Raw genomic sequence first — 21,347 nt, forward strand, 5'->3', positions numbered from 1 at the left:
CAACGGTTAGTAAGAGACCACGGGTTCTCCGAAAAGCGGATAGCGCTGGACACCAACTCGAGGGTTGGTCGGATTCTCCTGGGGCTCGGCTGATTCGCGGGTCTCTCTTTGGGCAAAGACTGGACTGACTGGCGCGGCCTTAGCGGGCTGCGTCGGGCGGACCGGTTGGCGTCCACGAGCTAGGCTCTATCTAGCCCGTTCCCTGGCGCGCTAGTGGAGGAATCCGCCGCGACCAATGGCGACTCTGACACTGGGAATATCGAGAAACGCGCGCCACCCCACTCCTGCCTTGCAGGAAACTTATATGCCAATCTGTGGCGGTGATTGCTTGGGCAGGTCTCTGCCTTGCCCTTAGTGGCGACATAAGTATAGGCCATGCACGCTGCTGCATTAGAGCAGTAACTAAGGCCGCCAACGGCCTTAACCATACAACCATGATTGACACAGACACAGTAAAAAGCGGGCACGAGCAGACCCGAACAGGCTCCGTGCGCCGGGTAGTGGGCGTCAGGCCTGGACACGAAAAGTCAGCTACTAGTCGCCCCGCGACCTCGATGAGGGGGAATTTGTCAGGTCGTGAAAAGTCAGCTAAAATTCCTCCACCTAAGTCCTCTTCTCAACGAACACTGCATTCGTACCTTCTTCGGAGGTCCGATTCGAATAAGGTTGATGGAAGTCTGCCACAACCTCCTGCGGACCTAGATACACCGCAGGCAAATATGAAATAGTGACGGGAGCCTCCGGCCCCCAAACAACCCAAATTGACACTAGTGGGATCCAACCCACTCCAGGGACTAAGCCCATAAACACTAGGTCCCTCCTGATCTTACAAATTAACATCTGCGGGGTCATCCCAAAGGTGTTAGAGCTCTCAAAACTCCTCCACGAGAGGGCAATAGACGTGGCTTTACTACAAGAGACACTAACTGGCAAACGCAATGCCAGTATCACCGGTTATACTGCATTTAAGTGCAAATGCACAGACTGCCGGGGGCTCATCACTTATGTACGCAACAATCTGGTTGCTACACAAGTCCCCGGTCCACGAGTGCATGGGCGTACCGACGCCATCACCCTCGAGATACATAAGTTAGGGCGCAAACTCACGGTAACTAATCTGTATAACCCCCCTAAGCATGAAATTAGTCTCGAATATGACTGTACTAATATCAATACTCACAACGTCATCGCAGAGACTTTAATGCTAAGTCTCAGCAGTGGGGCTATGATTCAACCGACTCATCGGGACATAAAATTCATGAACTTCTAAATAACTCTAATTTGTTCTGTCTGCAAAATAAACATACTCCCCCAACTCTATACCATACCGGAAATGGCAGCCAATCTAGACCAGACCTTACTCTAATTACAGCTAATCTAGAATCACATACTCAGTTTCAAGTCCTAGATGACATTGGAAGTGACCATAGACCCATGTTAGTCACAATTGCCCTCTCAGAGGCCAGTGGTGTAACCCCAAAAGCCCCGCGTAGATGGAGTTACACCAAGGCGAACTGGCCAGCCTACGAGGCAGCAGTCAACACTGCCCTTATGAATATTGCAGTGGAGGATAGGGACGTTGACATCATATACGGCGAAATAACAGCAGCTATGTTGGGTGCGGCCAAGAGGTTTGTCCCGCGGACTTATCCTGGCGTAAGGCAGAAACGCGTGTGGTCTCAGGAATTGAATAAGCTGGTCCTGAGACGTAAGCGAGCCCGGAGGCTTGCTGAACGTAAGGGTACCCCTGAAATCCGGCGGGAGTACAATCGGCTCTGCAGAGCCACGAGTGAACTGGCCCGACGCGTCCGGTCGGACCATTGGAACGCTGCCTGCGCCGGGATGGATCTTCGGGATACCTCGAAAGCCTGGCGTCTTCTGCGAAACCTAGAGGCCAAAGACACAGCGCGAACGGCTTCCCCTCTATTGTCACCCGGAGGGCCGGTCTCGACGGTAACCAAAATGGCCGGCTTGTTGAATCGACATTTTGCTAAAATCAGCAAGCCCGAAAAGAAGTTTGCCATGTCCAAAGCCCTCAACAAAGAACGTAAGAGGCTCGAGAGGGAGCCAGATGAGACGGAAAGCTAAGCAACGTGCAACGCGCCCTTCTGTCGTGCTGAGCTGGACAGAGCGATAGCTAAGTGCAAAAATCGAAAAGCTCCGGGGCCAGACAAGGTTACCCCCGAGATGGTAAAACACCTTGGGGGCATTGCGAGGGATAAACTCCTGGAGTTTATGAATCGAACCTGGGCAGAGTCCAGACTGCCCGGGGCCTGGAAGAGTGCTGTCATTGTACCAGTCCTTAAGAAGGGAAAAGACGCGACTAACGTGGAGTCCTACAGACCCATTTCACTAACCTCAACCCTTGGCAAAGTTGCTGAGCGAATGGTTAACGAGCGGCTAGTTTGGTGCTTTGAGAGTGCCGGTATCCTGGCGCCAGAACAGGCCGGCTTTAGGGCAGGCTTGAGCCCGATCGACCAGGTCACGACATTCGCACAGGAGGTGGCCGACGGGTTCCAGAGGTCCGAGAGCACATACGCGGTGTTTATAGACCTAAAACAGGCCTACGATCGTGTGTGGAAGCAAGGCCTCTATCTTAAGCTAAGAGCTATGGGTGTGCGGGGCAAGATATACAATTGGATACAATCCTTTCTGTCAGGGAGGAGCACACGTACAAAATACCAGCACTCCCTTAGCAAGCCAAAACAACAACTTAATGGCCTGCCTCAGGGCTCTGCCCTGTCCTGTACACTTTTCATAGCCTTTCTTAATGATTTGCCCAGCTCACTACGGTCCAAAAAACTGCTATATGCTGACGATATTGTCCTCTGGTCAACCGGGAAGAAAGCCGACCAAATACAGGCGGCACTTCAAGCAGACCTCCATACCATCTCCTCGTATTGCGACAAATGGCAGATTCAGATAAACGTTGCCAAAACGACCTGGTCCCTGTTCAGCCTAGGAATCGACATCCTTAAGGCTCCATTCGAGCTTCAACTCGGTGGGCTGCGACTCCAGCGTGAAAATACGCCAAAATATCTAGGGGTGACCCTGGATAGAAAACTGTCAATGCTCCAGCACGTCCAGGAAGTTGAACGAAAAGCCTCGGAGAAGTTAGCGTTATTAAGAAAGCTGGCCAGCACAAAGTGGGGTGCCAAAGCTGACATGCTACGCACATTGTATCTAGGGGCAGTCAGATCACAAATCGAATACAGCTATACAGTTCAAGTATACGCTAGTAAAACTGCTCTCGAATCACTCGACCGGGTACAAGCACAGGCTCTACGATTCATTTGTGGCACCTTTAGGACAAGCCCAACAAACGCTGCTGAAATCTTTACAAACGTGGCACCCTTATATCTTAGGAGGGAGAGGGCAGTACTTACGGCCTACGAGCGCTATAAAAGGGGCGACTCTAGGCTACCCACCTCAATTTTAGTGCGACAGTGGAGAGAGAGGAACCGCATTAAAATGCGATCGTTCCTACATATAGCGGCCAATTTGTCAAACACAGCTGGACTCTCCACTGATAGAATTCCTATTAGAAGAATCAGTACGTGCCCTCCGTGGAGGAGATTGCAAGCCCCACAAATAAACCTGTCCCTGTTAGGGCAAGAGGGAGCCACCAAGAGGCGCTTAACACCTGCCATTCTCCAAAATTTGGCATCCATAACCATAAAATCCTACCCATCAGATGCCATATTCTGTTATACCGATGGGTCGGTAATGAGGGACCCCGATAGATCGGGGTAAGGGGCCCTTATTGTCTACCCCGACCGGACTGAACCAGATAGGCTTTCTGGTCCATGCGGCTACGCTGCATGCTCCATGGATGCCGAACTTACAGGGATAACTAGGGCGTTCGAGGCCATTAGGGCCCGAATGCTCCAACGCGAGACTAGCGCCACTACGGTGGTGTTGGTCACTGACTCTCGCTCCAGTCTCCTAGTTATGGGTGGCGGCGGGGGAGGGTCGCCCGTAATAGAAGAGGCAATCGGCGCCGCAGATAACATCCGCCGAGCTATTGGAGCTGTCGTTTATATGTAGTGGGCGCCTTCACATTGCGGCGTGAGGGGCAATGAAACGGCAGACGCCCTCGCAAGGGAGGGTGCAATGGCAGCCACACACCTCGAAGCACCAAGCACGTACTTACAAGCAACGGCACAAATCCGAGCACTCATTCATGAGAAGTGGTTAAAGTCCTGGGAGGAATCCGACAGAGCACGTGGTGTCTGGCAGCGCATGCGTCACCCAGATCGCGACGATCCATGGTGGCGACTGAGGAGGTCAGAGCAGTCAATAGTTGCGCAGTGCAGGACGGAACATTGTCCTATTGGGGCATACTTTGCCCGGTTCCGCACTAACTTTGACTCCCGATGCCGTCACTGTGGAGAGAGCGTCGAAACAGTGTCGCATGTCTTGTACGAGTGTCCCCAGCTCCGCGAGCTAAGGGGGGACTTGCCTGTGCAGTCACTCGACTTGTATGGTAGCTATGAGGCACTACGCCGGACGGCTAAGTTTCTTGCCAGAGCACTACGGGAGGACTAGTCCTTCCTGCTCTGATTTTTCAATAGGAGTTCATCTCAGGTAAGGCAATCTGAACATTAAAAATAAAAATAAACTACATGCTGCTGGTAAAATCATTGGCTTAAAGCAAACCCCCTTTGGACAGCTGCTTGAGACAAAGATCCATAAAAAAGCTAACAAGATCCTCAAAATAAAGAATCCTCTATCGTGTCAGGATTTTGTGATTTTACCATCACAAAAGAGATAGAAGACACCGATAGGAAAGACAAACAGATACAAATACTCTTTTGTTCCCCTGGCAATCTCATTAAAAAGAAACAATCTGGTATAAACTTTCACATGTAAATTATGAATGAGTCATACATACATACATACATATACACACACACACACATACATACATACATACATACATACATACATACATACATACATACACACATACATAGATATATACATACACACACATACACATGCATACATACACACACAAACACATACATACATACATACATACATACATACATACATACATACATACATACATACATACATACATACATACATACATACATTCATACATACATACATACATACATACATACACACATACATACATACATACATAATGTTAAGGATTCCGCGCGGTGTTGATTCTTTGAAATATACGTCTGACTGGAAGTAATGCTGAACTCGAACTACTTGAGTAACACCGGCGAAAGGCCGAAACAATCAAATATGTAGTCGACGCTGATGTTGTTTTACAAATATATTTAATAATCACGAAGGGAATCGTCCGATGTCATCTATGTCCATAAATCCGTATATCTATTCTACTGTTCTACACGAAGCGTCTTCTTTGTAGCGTCACTTAGAGCGTTCTTGTTTTTTAAAGATCTGTCACGTCACTTGTCGTTAAGTAAAACTTTCCCCTTATTCCCGAAACAAATACTAAATTCTAATCATGTCATAACAATACATACACACACACACACATACATACCCACACACATACATACATACATACATACACACATACATACATACACACATACATACACACGTACATACATATATACAAACATGCAGACAGACAGAAAGACAGACAGACATACGTACGTACGTATGTGTGTATGCTTGTGTGAGTATGTGTGTATGCTGCGTGCACGTTTATACATAGGATTAGGGTTTATAGGGCATTAGGGTTTATAGGGCATTAGGATTTATAGGGCATTAGGGTTTATAGGGCATTAGGGTTTATAGGGCATTAGGGTTTATAGGGCATTAGGGTTAGGTTCCTGAATAAAATAACCACCGACCACATTTACAAAGTTCTGGATCGCCAAGTTTATTAAAACACTAGACATGTGTTACCCGCGACCCGCGGGTCTTTATTTGCGAATTACTGTCGATATACTCACAATTAAACGAAATAATAATGTAATAAGTAAAGCGAATGTGTCAATGTAAAAATAGTGTGAATGAAGCTATCAAATCAAAATAGCTAATAGGCTTAAACCCATTTTTTTTTCAAATTAAAACATTTCCATGTAGGCCTACATATATTTGATTAAAATTTGAGATGAATAGACTAAATTTTGTATGTCCATGTGTATAAAGTATAAAGTAGATCTTGAGGTAGACATAGATCTAAATCTACACTAATCTAGAGTTAAAAATTGGCTTTTATAGAGTTCATTCTGTGATGTGCATGCGTGAACTTTTTTCATGAATGAATATAGGCCTATCTCAACACGGCTACGCAGCTTTAGCGAACAGCGAACGAATGTATTAAAAATGCTTTAGAAAACAAATTTGAATGTTAATTTTATTAAAATATGAAATGAATGGACAATAATTAGTATGTTTATGTGTTAAAGCATAAAACTATCTTTGCGAAAAGAAGTTTTATCATCTTAGAGTTCAATAAGAGTTTTAGACCTAGGCCTAGGAATAGACTCAGTAGAGAGATGTGTTAATGTTTAACCATTTGGTAATGTCTAATGAAAGAATGTTCGCCAGGAAATCTGTAGTCACAGATATAAGGAACTAATTTATGTAAAAAATGCTTTTGAAACACAAAATTGAAGGTTAATTTTATTATATAATGAAATCAATGGATCTTCTTTTGTATTTTCATGTGTCAAAGTAAAAAACTATCTGCGCAAAGTGTATTTCTTAAAATTAGATCTAGGTCTAAATCCTTTCTATCTTTTCTCATGTCAACATTGTAGACATGGCCTAGATTCATAAAATACTATAGCTATAATAGAGTCGGACAACTTTATTTTTTTTTGAGGGTCTTAAGTTTGTTTTAAGGCTACAATACATACACTACGGTCTAAGTTGGTACCCATGGAACATTCCTGCCTAGTTTTATCAAGATTGGTCAAGCGGTTTTGATGTCTATAAGTAACATACATCCATACATACACCACACATTCTACTTTATAATATAGATATAATAATGCCTTTTTATTTACTTTATTAATACTTTATTAATTACACAGACTCACACTTCCCCTTCTCTTGTCAAAACGTCTAAACTGTTGTTTTTTTTTCAATTATTAGTCGTTTACGTTGTTAAATAGTTGCACTTGTGGAAACAGACATAATATCCTTTTTCAGAGACAAAGAAACAACTAATGAGGGTAGAAACAGACATAATATCCTTTTTCAGAGACAAAGAAACAACTAATGATGGTAGAAACAGACATAATATCCTTTTTCAGAGACAGAGAAACAACTAATGATGGTAGAAACAGACATAATATCCTTTTTCAGAGACAAAGAAACAACTAATGAGGGTAGAAACAGACATAATATCCTTTTTCAGAGACAGAGAAACAACTGATGAGGGTAGAAACAGACATAATATCCTTTTTCAGAGACAGAGAAACAACTAATGAGGGTAGAAACAGACATAATATCCTTTTTCAGAGACAGAGAAACAACTAATGAGGGTAGAAACAGACATAACATGCTTTTTTAGAGACAAAGAAACAACTAATGAGGGTAGAAACAGACATAATATCCTTTTTCAGAGACAGAGAAACAACTAATGAGGGTAGAAACAGACATAATATCCTTTTTCAGAGACAAAGAAACAACTAATGAGGGTAGAAACAGACATAATATCCTTTTTCAGAGACAGAGAAACAACTGATGAGGGTAGTAACAGACATAATATCCTTTTTCAGAGACAGAGAAACAACTAATGAGGGTAGAAACAGACATAACATGCTTTTTCAGAGACAGAGAAACAACTAATGAGGGTAGAAACAGACATAATATCCTTTTTTAGAGACAAAGAAACAACTAATGAGGGTAGAAACAGACATAATATCCTTTTTCAGAGACAGAGAAACAACTAATGAGGGTAGAAACAGACATAACATGCTTTTTCAGAGACAGAGAAACAACTAATGAGGTATGAAACAGACATAAATTTTTTTTTTCAGAGACAAAGAAACAACTAATCAGGGTTGAAACAGGAATAACATGCTTTTTCAGAGACAAAGAAACAACTATTGAGGGTAGAAACAGACATAACATGCTTTTTCAGAGACAGAGAAACAACTAATGAGGGTAGAAACAGACATAACATGCTTTTTCAGAGACAAAGAAACAAGTAATGAGGGTTGAAACAGACATAACATGCTTTTTCAGAGACAAAGAAACAACTAATGAAGGTTGAAACAGACTTAACATGCTTTTTCAGAGACAAAGAAACAACTAATGAAGGTTGAAACAGACATAACATGCTTTTTCAGAGACAAAGAAACAAGTAATGAGGATTGAAACAGACTTAACATGCTTTTTCAGAGACAAAGAAACAAGTAATGAGGGTTGAAACAGACTTAACATGCTTTTCCAGAGACAAAGAAACAACTAATTAGGGTTGAAACAGACATAACATGCTTTTTCAGAGACAAAGAAACAAGTAATGAGGGTTGAAACAGACTTAACATGCTTTTTCAGAGACAAAGAAACAAGTAATGAGGGTTGAAACAGACTTAACATGCTTTTTCAGAGACAGAGAAACAAGTAATGAGGGTTGAAACAGACTTAACATGCTTTTTCAGAGACAGAGAAACAACTAATGAAGGTTGAAACAGACTTAACATGCTTTTTCAGAGACAAAGAAACAAGTAATGAGGGTTGAAACAGACATAACATGCTTTTTCAGAGACAGAGAAACAACTAATGAAGGTTGAAACAGACTTAACATGCTTTTTCAGAGACAAAGAAACAACTAATGAAGGTTGAAACAGACTTAACATGCTTTTTCAGAGACAGAGAAACAACTAATGAAGGTTGAAACAGACTTAACATGCTTTTTCAGAGACAGAGAAACAATTAATGAAGGTTGAAACAGACTTAACATGCTTTTTCAGAGACAGATAAACAACTAATGAAGGTTGAAACAGACTTAACATCCTTTTTCAGAGACAAAGAAACAACTAATGAAGGTTGAAACAGACTTAACATCCTTTTTCAGAGACAGAGAAACAACTAATGAAGGTTGAAACAGACTTAACATGCTTTTTCAGAGACAGAGAAACAACTAATGAAGGTTGAAACAGACTTAACATGCTTTTTCAGAGACAGATAAACAACTAATGAAGGTTGAAACAGACTTAACATCCTTTTTCAGAGACAAAGAAACAACTAATGAAGGTTGAAACAGACTTAACATCCTTTTTCAGAGACAGAGAAACAACTAATGAAGGTTGAAACAGACTTAACATGCTTTTTCAGAGACAAAGAAACAAGTAATGAAGGTTGAAACAGACTTAACATCCTTTTTCAGAGACAGAGAAACAACTAATGAAGGTTGAAACAGACTTAACATGCTTTTTCAGAGACAGAGAAACAACTAATGAAGGTTGAAACAGACTTAACATGCTTTTTCAGAGACAAAGAAACAACTAATGAAGGTTAAAAGTTTTAAAAAATTTACGTCAGTAAAATTAGTGTCGAGATAGAAGCAAGCATGGACTTTGTATCAAATATCTCTCATGGATGAATTAAGCTGGAACGCAATGCTAGTCTTTTAACAAAATAAAATTACCTGTACATCAGCCAAATCCAATATATCTTCTACAGTCCTATTGTCGTGGAAACCTGTGACATGTTCCAACATAAGAAGTGCTTTTATCTCATACACCAAACCAGTTATACCTGGAAATATGGTGCTACATTTTCCGTTTTTTAAAGTTTTTCCGGCCGAGCCTTGCAATGTAAGCGATTTCCCTTGGAGAAAGAATAAATGTAAAAAGTAATGCCGATAATACATTAATAATACAAAGTAGGTTTAGATAAATGTCATTTCTTACAACATAGATCAACTAAACACTAACTAGAACGATGTACTAACATTGGGCGCAGACCAAGTTGTCTTATCAGTGTCAGTGGAATTAGTGTCAAGGAGTTTCTTCTCTACGTCTTGAATGTTCAATAACATGTCATACAAGATCATTTGGCGGCTACACGAGGAAACTATACAACGCTCTTTCTTGTTGACCAGCTCGAAAGGATACGCCATCTATTAAAAAAGAACAAAATAAATGAGAGATTTAAAAAAAAAATGTTTCTAAGGAAGTTAAACAAAATAACGATATCTTTGAAATTCCATAGACAAAGATAAAAGATATTCAATTTGTGCATTACTTTTTTATAATTAATAAAACATATTTTATATTTTGGTGTTTGTTTGTTTTTTTACATTATACAATGCATTTTGAAAGGTTTTAGAAATATTTATGAAAATTGAAATAATAAAATTATTTTGGTTCGATTTTTCCATCCAATCTCTTTCCACTTATCAGATCACAAATAGAGCAGAAAATATTTTTATAATATGTATCAGTATACTTGCTGTAGATCTGATATTTGTTTCCATTGAGTTGATCACAAGCTTGAACGATATCTGGATCCATCAGTTTACGTGGGTCACGTCTGTCACATTCGTTGACCTGGTTTGCTCTAGGTAACGATATTAAAAATACATATGAAAAGGTAACTGTAAAATAATAAAAATTAGCTTAATTTTAAAGTATATAATTGGTTGATAGCGTAGAGATATCCATTAATTTACAGAGCTTACATTAACTCATTCCGTCTGCCTGTCAGAGTGGTTACAATTTTAACACGTTATTTGTCCCACACTCCTTTAGAAAAAATAACCAATGAAGGATCCTAGATGTCACTTTCAAAGACCGCATCACAAACCAAGAGATTAGAGACAGTGTTACTGCAGCCATCGGACCCCATGATGACCTGCTAACTATAGTAAAATAACGCAAGCTTAAAATTTAAGGCCATATTACAAGATCTTCGGGGCTCGCAAAGACCTTCCTTCAGGGAACAGTACCAGGAAAAAGAAGAAGAGGCAAAAAGAGAAAGCGATCGGAAGACAGCATAAAAGAATGGACAAGCATGCCATTGAAAGAGGTTCTAACTAAAACAAAAGATGGGGCGGAATGGACAAGGACGGTCGACGAGTCTTGCATCGTGCCCCAACGGTCCAACAGACTAAAGGATAGGTAAACGTAAAAGGTAAAATTAATTACATAGTTTGGTATCGAACAAGGGAAAGAATTTCTACTTGACAGATGTGGCGGTATAAGTTGAATTAGTTAATTAATTATTGGTAATTCATTTTTTTGTTTGGTATCGAAAGATATTAAGAAATTGTACTTGGCAGATGTGGGGTTATAAGTAAATACTTTGTGTAGAAAATAGGTCGTTGCTTAAAAGTTTAAAACTAAGAATAGATAGCTATGATACCTTCTATTTTTATAATCACTTCACTAATACAGTGGATTGTTGATTAGCTTGTGGAGTTATAATTTATCCAGTATAAATTTCAACTTAAAAAAAAATACATTAAAAAGCTAAGCGTTGGATTAGGTCACATACCTAGCAAGCTATGGAGATGTACTACGACCTAGCGTTTTCAATAGGATATGCAGGGAGCATTTTCCAAAGGCTGCGACCTGTTTGCAAAAACCACCTACATAACTCATTTGTCATACCAACGTATCCACACGAACCATGGAGGTCAGCTGACAAAAGTGAGAAAAGATCAAATGTGGATCAACAGAAATGACTAAGACGTATCCATTAGTACGTTACAGAGATCGGGCCTCAAAGAAATTATGAGGTTATGACCGATCTTTGCATGAGGTTTGTAGGACATGTCCTCCGAGAGAATAAATGATGCATACCCAGAGTTGTAATGATGTGGAGGATGTTTTGTTTGTTATTATTAATGAGGGCTCGTCCGTTATCACAAGACACCTATATGTAGGTTTTTTTCTGGCTAGTTGTAATGGTCGTTGACTAGGAGGTTGGATCACTGGGAAACCACTCCAAGCCCTAGGTGAATCTTGTGACGACAGAAATATTTTAATTTGTAATAGTGGAGCACATTCTCTCCAAAGAGACACAACTCAGATTTAATTGAATACTTGATTCTACACTATAAAGTATACACACATGAAGTCAGATCATCAGATGACTTCATTCAAAAGTACATCGTTAGCATGGAACTAGGTACGACAGAGACATCATTTTTTCCGTCAAACTCTATCTTCCTTTAGTCTCCGACGATGTCAGCACTCTCACTTTCCCTAAGAGTCAAGTCACCAAATAACTTCAGAATCCCCCACCTCGTATATCCCTGCACACATTCACGTGGACCTGTTGGCCAGGATATATCACCATCTCGTGCAATCCATGCTAGAGTAAAACTATACATTTAGATTTAGCCCTACTATTTATATTAACAAACACAGTTTGTAACAGAGCCCAATACAAGAAAAGCGCAAACAGGGACACCTTGGCATAGAATGGTGCCACACTTTCATGGAGGACATCGGAGTAGTCGACACCAGGGAGTGAAGAGGCTTCAGACATTTCCAGTGACATATCTTTATGGAGACAGCTCTAATGCTCTAAACGACGCGGTAGAATCTAAGTTAGTAAGTAAGCTTTAAAATGAAACTAACATTATTATAAATGCAATTATTTCGTATACAAAAAAGAAATATTACTTCAACAACTAATATGTTTGAAAACATACTTTGAGAGACAAAGATGACTTTTTGTAAACGTTTCATTCTCTGTTAATAACTTACGAATGATAGATTAAACAAGAAAATATACAGAATAATTCTTAAAAAGCTAATATTAAACGTAGTTGTATTACATAGTTTGAATCAATCGTATAATTAGAAATATATCTAGACTAACAATAATACATCTGTGTGATTAGAAATATTTGTTCCAATTCTTGTTGTTTTGCGTAATTTTATGCTTTTAGCTTTCTCATTACGCAAAAATCATATCACTTGCCTGGACCTGTTTTGGAAAAGAGGGCGTTGAGATGAATTTTATAACACCCTGATTACTTTTTAAATGCATTTATTTAAAAATAAAGTTGAAAGACCTGAATTTGAACTCGAGTGCTCTAACCTTGTTTAGCTTCCTCAAGTAAACACACTAATCACTGTGCCAGCGAATCGCTTATAAAATAGAAGGCTTAGTAGTTGTTAGCATCAAACTTTAAAGCGGCGACATACAAAATATACAGGGTGCTCAAACCTCCTCAAGACGACATACTAACGACTCTGCTAGCAAAGTGCTAATGAAATGGAAGATTGTTTAGTTATCTATTGTTTGTATCAAACATATATTAAGACGGCTATCTATAAAGGGTATTCAGCTTATACCACCACATCAGTAAAGTACGATTTCGTACCTTATTTGATATTAATAAAATAATTCATTATCAATAGTAAATTAATTAATTGGTTAAATGTTTTTATTAATTTTTTTTTCGTCAGTTAAAAGAAATAATTACGCAAAATTTCAGCTTGATCCGATATTGGTTTTGGAGAAAAAAAAAAGATCAAACCCTTTACCAGACAGACAGACAGCAAGATAGACAGAAGGAGTGAGTTGATAAAAGCTTTGTAAAAAAAAGAACATTTTGCACACATTCCTATCCACCCACAAGAAAACAAAATTGTATTAGTATTATATACATGCGTTGAATCACACAATGTTCCTCAACATTTTTTTTTTACTTAATTCTTTACTGCATGTATGCGGGGATTTCCGATCAAATTTGTTCAAGATATACATCTCCATACTAAAAAAAAACAAGGTTACAAAAGACAGTTTGTGTGGAAACACAAACTCAAAATCGGCCCCCGAAGTAAAATGTTTTACATAATTCGGATAATCCTTCAGAGTTGAAGATTGTTTACTTCCTAGTCCAAACCTCCCGCAGGACGACGGGGGATGGGAGCAGGCAGGGTTTGAACCTTCGACCGTCGATAAATCCGAACGACAGTCCAGCGCGCAAACCGGACGACCATTGAGCACCAAGGTAGGCTTCAATAGTTTCAGAAAGAACATCCGAATGAAATTATATCAAAGACAAATGAGAGATAAGAATAGAGAAAGAAGGTTAACAGATCTTGTGTAGTGCCCCAACCGTCCCGCAGATCAAAGGATACGTGAAAGTGAATGTAAAGTTAGATTTGAACCTGGCCTAACTAGTTTGTGGTCTATAGGGCAGATGATGTAAATTTCATCTGTTTTTGTGTTAACGAGGGTGTCATGTAGCCAGCACAACGACCAACCGCCTTTGCTTTTCCCCAACTAATGTCAGGTACCCATTAGAGCTGGGTAGACTCAGAAGTTGAAAATCCCAGTCTTCACCAGGATTCGAACCCGGGACCCTCGGTTCAAACTAAATAAGTTAATTGTTTTCAAAAGGTTCAATCTCATATTCGAATCCTAAAATACGGCTATATAGAAAAATGTTCACGAAAATGATGTTTATAAGATTACTATTCGTTTTAAATTGGGTCTAACATATAATGCATACTAATTAGCTTTTTTCTCTTTAAAAAACTGCTTGCATAATTGATTTTAAAAATTAGAATTTTCGCTTTCAGGAAAAAAAAAGTAGCCGTTGCATCAGAACTTTGAATGGTCTAAAATTTTGTGAAGTCGGATTTTCAATATCTTTTCTAGTTTACGAGATCTAAACGGGACGGACGGACAGACGGACAGACTTTTCGCACAAAACTAATAGCGTCTTTTCCCCTTTCGGGGGACGCTAAAAATTAAAGATGATTATATTTTGAAACTTTAGTAATTTAGCTTGAATTCAACTAAAATAATATATTTCTATGAACTTTGTCTTTTATTCAGAACGTAAAACCTTAACATCACATAGCTATAAGTAAACAATAAATATTATAGAGACTATTTTACCCGAATTGTAATCCATAACATTCAAACGGTTTGAAATCCTTTGGAAACTTTTGATAAACAAAGCACATGTTTTCATCTAATAACATCAGTCTGATGAGCTCATTGACGTTCTTTGCTTTGTACACCTTCATGTAGCTATTACTATGTGGGTTCAGATCCAGATATATGGGCTGAAAGACAATTAGATACATAGTTTACTAACAGGCTTTTTATTTATATTGTAAAACATTGATTTCAATCTGTTAATGGGAACCGCAATATACGTGTTCGAAGATGAGCACATTTCTCATTTCTTATGGACTCGATGACTCAATGACTTTGAAGTCCAATCCTCGTTTTAAAAAACCGGCCGCATACGTGGCATGGGTAGATTTGGTCAGTTGCATATAGGCTTTCAAATTCTCAAAGCTTTTTGGTGGTTCGGCGATCTTTCAGGCAACTATTCTTGCTTCATAACTCGTAACTCCGACACTCACAGCTTCACGCCATGAGGAGCGATCGAGTGATAGTGCTTCCCAGCTGTAAATGGCAATATCATACTCATGGAAGGAAATCATAAGGGTGACCTTATATCGCTTGTATTGACCCCCCCCCCCCTTTCTGGGAGCGCTTTCCTACACTCAGCTCCTCGTACAGAAGTGTTTGTGAAGGCGATTGTCTGTCATGCGGATTACATGTCCAGCCCATCGAAATTGGGAACTTTTTACTGTGGCATTGATACTGTTCATGCTGGACAACTGTATAATTTCAGTATCCTGTATGTGGTGAAACTAATTAACTTGTGAATTTATTTAGACAGCGTAGATGGAAGGAGTTGATCGTTTTGATGTGGCAGGAATAAAAGGTCCAGGACTCTGATGCATACAAGAGTGAAGGGAGCACTACAGCAATGTAGACATTCAGTTTTGTGGATAGGGTTTCCACGCTTGTTCTTGAAGTCTGCCAAAAGCAGCACTGACACGCGCAACACGGAAGTCTACCTCATCATCTAGGTTGGCATTTGCTGATATGGTGCTTCCCAGATAGACAACATTTTTAACATTTGCTAGTTTCTTGCTATCTATAAGAGTGTCTGGTTCTGTGACAGATTTATGTTGGCGCAGTACTTCTGTCTTTTTTACATGTATGATAGGTGAAGAGAGCCAGACTCTTTTGAAGTTCTACTTCGTTTGAGGCATTTAGGGATTAGTCTTCTGCGAATAGCTGGTCTCTGATGCAGTCATATTTTTGCTTGGTCCTTGCCTTCAGCCTTTGAGCATTGAATAAACTTGCATCCGTTTGTTATCATATACCAATTCCAATGTTTTCTTTGCGAAAGGCATCTTTCAGCAAAGCGATAAACATTATGCTGAAAAGCGATGAAGCCAGAACACAGCCTTGCTTCACGCCTTTGAAGCGCACCATTGTTTTGAATTGTTCCTGGCAGCCACATTTGGACATGATTCGCCAAAGGCCTTCGCGACGGACGTTATCAAAAGTTTTAGTCAAGTCTATCAACGCAGTATAGAGATTTGAATTTCGCTCTCTTCATTTTTCGTATAGTTGGCGGACTGTAAAGAACATGTCAACCGTGCCTCTATCCTGCCTAAAGCAGCATATAGATATCTATACTATAAAGTAGAATGTAAGGCGTATGTATGTATGTATGTATGTATGTATGTATGTATGTATGTATGTATGTATGTATGTATGTATGTATGTATGTATGTATGTATGTATGTATGTATGTATGTATGTATGTATGTATGTGCCGAATAGAAATAAAAACCGCTTGGCCAATCTTGATAAAACTTGGCATAAAGTTCCTTGGGTACTAACTTAGACCGTAGTGTATGTATTGTAGCCCTAAAACAAACTTAAGACCCTCAAAAAAAAAAAAATTGACCAACTCTATGAAAGCACTATAACTTCATCGATCTAGGCCATGTTTACCATGTTTACATGAGAGAAGATCGAAAAGATCTACATCTAGATCTAATTTTAAGAACTACACTTTGTGCAGATAGTTTTTTACTTTGACACATGAAAATAAAAAATATAGTCCATTGATTTAATAATTTGATAAAATTAACCTTCAAATTTGTGTTTCAAAAGCATTTTTTTTACATAAATTTGTTACTTTTATCTGCAAATTTGGAGTTTCTGACGTACATTCTTGCATTAGGCAATACCGTAATGTTACACATCTTTTTATTCCTAGGTCTAAAACTTTAATTCAACTCTAAGATGATAGAACTTCTCTTCGCAAAGATAGTGTTATACTTTAACACATGAACATAATATTTATAGTCCATTCATTTCCTATTTTAATCAAATTAACATTCAAATTTATTTTTCTAAAGCATTTTTAATATATTCGTTCGCTAACGCTGCGAAGCCGTGTTGAGATATATTCATTTATGAATCGCGTTTTAAAAAAAGGTCACGCATGCACAGAGCCATAGACTATATATTACATGGACTGCCAACACTAAGGAAACTAAGCACAAGTTCCATTCACCGAGGCGTCCTTGGTTGCGTGGTAAATTGACTTCCGGTAGAATTTGTTACTATATAAAGAAACTATTCCCGAAGATTTTTACCATCACTTTTACAGCAAATCATAAATGGAAACTTAATTGTCATATACGATGTTACAGAGGTAAGTGTGCACAAATCAATTTGTGACTTAGATCTATGACTATAAAGCCTTGTAACTGATGTTCTTAGCCAATATAGATAATTAGCCAAGCCTGTATTTCGTGTATTCTTGTTTACGACATTGATTGTCTGCTAATTGGTGCTGCCAGTTTGGATTATTAGTTTTTCTTTTTTTTTTTCATCACATTTGATAATTATTATCATTATTTTTACAATGTATATTTTAAATGTGATAAGCGATTTACTGAAAGAGTCAATACATTTCTGAGAGTGTCATTTATTAATTTTGTATATAATGGGTGATATAGGCCTAAGTTAAGTCTGTGAATGAGTCAGTCTAAATAAAATAACAATATAGTGAGTCAATAAGCCTACAATCTTACATCTTTACCAACTTTTGTTCAGATCTACAAATATTTTTTTTATTCAATTTGATTTTAATTTCAAGATAATGTGCATTTTTATCTATAGTAATGGAAAATCAACCATAAAAAAAAATCAACGATGTATGTATGACTAACTGAAACATCTGCATAAAAATTTCGGCCTTCAAGTTTTTAGTGGGTTTTTTTTTTTAACTAACTAGAATCCCAAATAACATCCAATTCTTCTAAAAGCTATAAAAAGATCTGATATTGTTTCGATTATATTCGCCCAATAAAATTTTAGAATCATTAGGCTCTACTTCACTAGAAAGTGATTGTACACATAAACATGTAGACTTTCACCCAGATGTAGTGACCTATGGCTATAAACTTTATCTACAAATACGAACTTACACACAACACACTACTACACTACTATATATATAATAGAACACTAAACACTATTTATGTAAATGCCCATTTTTAAGTTTGTAAAATAATAATTTGTTTTTATAAAAAATCTGGCTATGCCTATAGTACTCTTAAAATTATGACTAAAAATATTATGAACGTCGAGTCTCTAGATTCATCATCTTTGTGTGTCTGATAAACCCAGAGAATGAAGATATAGAATCTATATAGGCCCCCTATTATATAGAATCTAGCTCTAGTTGACTCTAGACTAGATCTAGGATAATTTCAAGTTTAGATGTTCAGCTTCATCTTACCTTGATCATGATGATTAATTTTAATCTGACTTCCTGACTTGTTAACTTAAACTTCGTCTTACTTAGCCTTAGCCCTTAGCCTTAGGCGCCTTAGCCTTAGCTTCTTCATATGTGAATCATGAATGGAAGTGCTTGGCTCACAGTGTCACAGATTGTTCTTTAAACTATTTGAAGATCTACTTTATCTTTACTAAGGACTCTAATCTATATCTAGTTTATATCTATATTTTATATGATAATAATAGACCTAGACTCTTATACTTATAATAAAGACAAAGTATAAGATCTAGAATCTGTATCTAGATCTATTCCCATTTGTGATTTATACACTACAGATTTAATGTTTCTGATGAGCAATACTACTATCTACAGCCATGCCCATTAACATAGGCCCTACTCATGTACTAGATCTAGCTCTTTTGATCACAACTCATATCTTGCCTAGATATAAACAACTGTAATAGATTGGACTAGACATTCTAATCGGTTCTATTTTCGTTTTTCATTATTCTGACATATTCTAGTAGGCCATAGGTACCAAATTGTGCTATTTCTTTCTGTAGATCTAGATCTTAACTTTTCTCTTAACTACCAAAGAAGTACACAAAGGATGTTGAAAGGTACCCAAAGGGCTCTAATTGCTACCATTCAATGTGTGGAATCAAGTATTTACCCAGATACTGCTACAATATGCTCTTATTGTTTTCAAAGGAGTTTTCACACAGTGCCAGAAGCTGTATAAATACATTTAACAGTAAGTTTTAAAGTAATTAATCATTTATTTTTAAACGTTATGTAAGTCTATTTTAATTGTAAGAATCCATGTGCTATTTTATTTAAAGCTAACTTATAGGTGAATATTTACACAATATTGTTGTTATGTTGTAAATAAAACATATTATATTCCCTCCAGCCTGTGCAGGGTATTTCTAAAGTGATAATTTTCTCATGCAGGCCAATACCACTCTTTTGTTATCTAAGGTGTTTTCCTTCAAATTATACTCTCTTGCATAAGAATTAAATATATTATGCAACAATTCTCAATTAGAAGTACAGATTAACCAGTTATCTTGGTGGAAAAGGATGTCAGATGAGTTGAGAAAATGCTTAAAGAAAGTCTTTACATAATTCTTTGAACTAAGTCACTATAAATATTTTGGAGATTTTTTAAATTTAATTAGAATTTTATTATTGCTCACATTAAAAGCAATTGTTCTTTTCTTTTCCGCAGATGTATATTTCAAGAAGAAATGATGCTTTCTTATTTCTAAGAGTTTATCAATAGGATGAATGCTACAAAACTCACTTGTTATGCCAGAAACTCTTCCTACGAAACTTCCAGTAAGTAAAAAAAAGAGTAAAGTTTCCCTTTCAGACCTTGTGATCGATAGGGCAGATGATGTAAAGATCATCTGTTTCTGACCATTCTGTTGCCTACGGTTAACGAGGGTGTCATGTGGCCAGCACAGTGACCAACCGCCATTACTTTCCCCAACTAATGTCAGGTACCCATTAGAGATGAGTGGACTCAGACTCAAATTAAAAATTCCAGTCTTCACCAGGATTTGAACCCCGGTCCCCGGTTCGGAAGCCAAGTGCTTTACCGCTAAGCCACCAGGCCTCCATCCAGTAAGTAGGGCAGCTTAAAATTTAATACTTTTATCTTAGTGCAAAAAGAATAAAAGCTGTCTTCAAATTCTCCCTTTAAATTTGCAAAGATATGTTTATAATTTAATGTATGCAGTAAAAAATTATGTTTCAAACACTCAGTACAATATTCATTGACTCTATTTGGGTTACCTCAGCATGCTTGTGCAGAAAATTTCCTGAATTTTTTTAAAAATCTGTTCCCTTCACTTTCAAGTGCATTTAATCATTCATTAAATTTTCATAATATTACTGAATATAATGTCAAAGATTAAATATTGTTATTATTATACTATTCCTTTTTTTTGTAATATTTTAGTTTCATAATATGTTCCCATAGCATTTTTTGTGTAAAACCTCTAATATACTTTACTATACTCCTAATATACTTTTTAAGGAACTGTTTTGTTAGATGTTTTCAGAATTGATTTTATCCGTAAAGGACTTGAACATATGGAAGTTTGGTACTATATGAAACTAAGATTGAATTGGTGACTTGTTATGAATTTAATGTATGTTGTTTCTATTCCATCAACAGTACTAGAATTTGTCCAGTGCCTGTGATCCTCTGAGTTGAAGGAGAATGTGCTCCATAATACCTACTAGGAGCTTACTGATAGCTGGAAGTTCATGAATACTATGTTGTCCTTGATTTGATGATTCTGAAAACTACCATTTCTGAAGACTTGAGCATTATTTCTATAATTTAAAAAAATCTTTTCAGGAAATATTGTGTTTATAATATTAAGAAAGTGAAGATAATATTGTTCTTACTAATATTATTGACTTATTAAAATAGAAAGCACATCATTACCAATATTCACTTGTCAATAAATGTTAGCATTATTCAATTTTTAGTTACATGTTCAAACTATTAAATTTTATTATTTAAATTATAGCAACTTTCTCTTTCAGTCCAGCTTAAGATACATTCCTGTAAAAAGTCTATGATAATAAGTTAATGTCGATGTAGTATTGTTCAGACACTTACAAGTTTAATCATCTATACTTCACAAAAAAAAAAGTGTTTGAATGGTTTTCATTTGTTTGTACATCAAATATGTATTAATATAATTATCATTTTTAGATGAAACATTAAATACTGAAGATGACCATTTCAATTTCTGATGTAGGCCTATTCTCA

The 21,347-nt window shown here is 37.7% G+C and overlaps 1 long non-coding RNA gene across 3 annotated transcripts in view; it reads left to right on the forward strand.

Moving 5' to 3' along the window:
* Nucleotides 1-17,287: 17,287 nt before the first annotated feature.
* Nucleotides 17,288-21,347, forward strand: part of LOC129924538 (uncharacterized) — a 4,604-nt gene continuing 544 nt past the window's right edge. The window contains exons 1-4 of one of the 3 annotated variants that reach the window (XR_008776513.1): nucleotides 17,288-17,464; nucleotides 19,120-19,310; nucleotides 19,788-19,897; nucleotides 20,742-21,347. The exon at nucleotides 20,742-21,347 is cut by the window's right edge and continues 544 nt beyond it. This is a non-coding gene — a long non-coding RNA (uncharacterized LOC129924538). Of the gene's footprint in view, nucleotides 17,465-18,099; nucleotides 18,532-19,119; nucleotides 19,311-19,787; nucleotides 19,898-20,741 lie in introns of those variants that run through there. The other 2 variants (XR_008776511.1, XR_008776514.1) reach the window with 2 other exon arrangements.

Source organism: Biomphalaria glabrata, chromosome 2 (assembly GCF_947242115.1).
Source record: "Biomphalaria glabrata chromosome 2, xgBioGlab47.1, whole genome shotgun sequence".
Taxonomy (NCBI): Eukaryota; Metazoa; Mollusca; class Gastropoda; family Planorbidae; genus Biomphalaria; species Biomphalaria glabrata.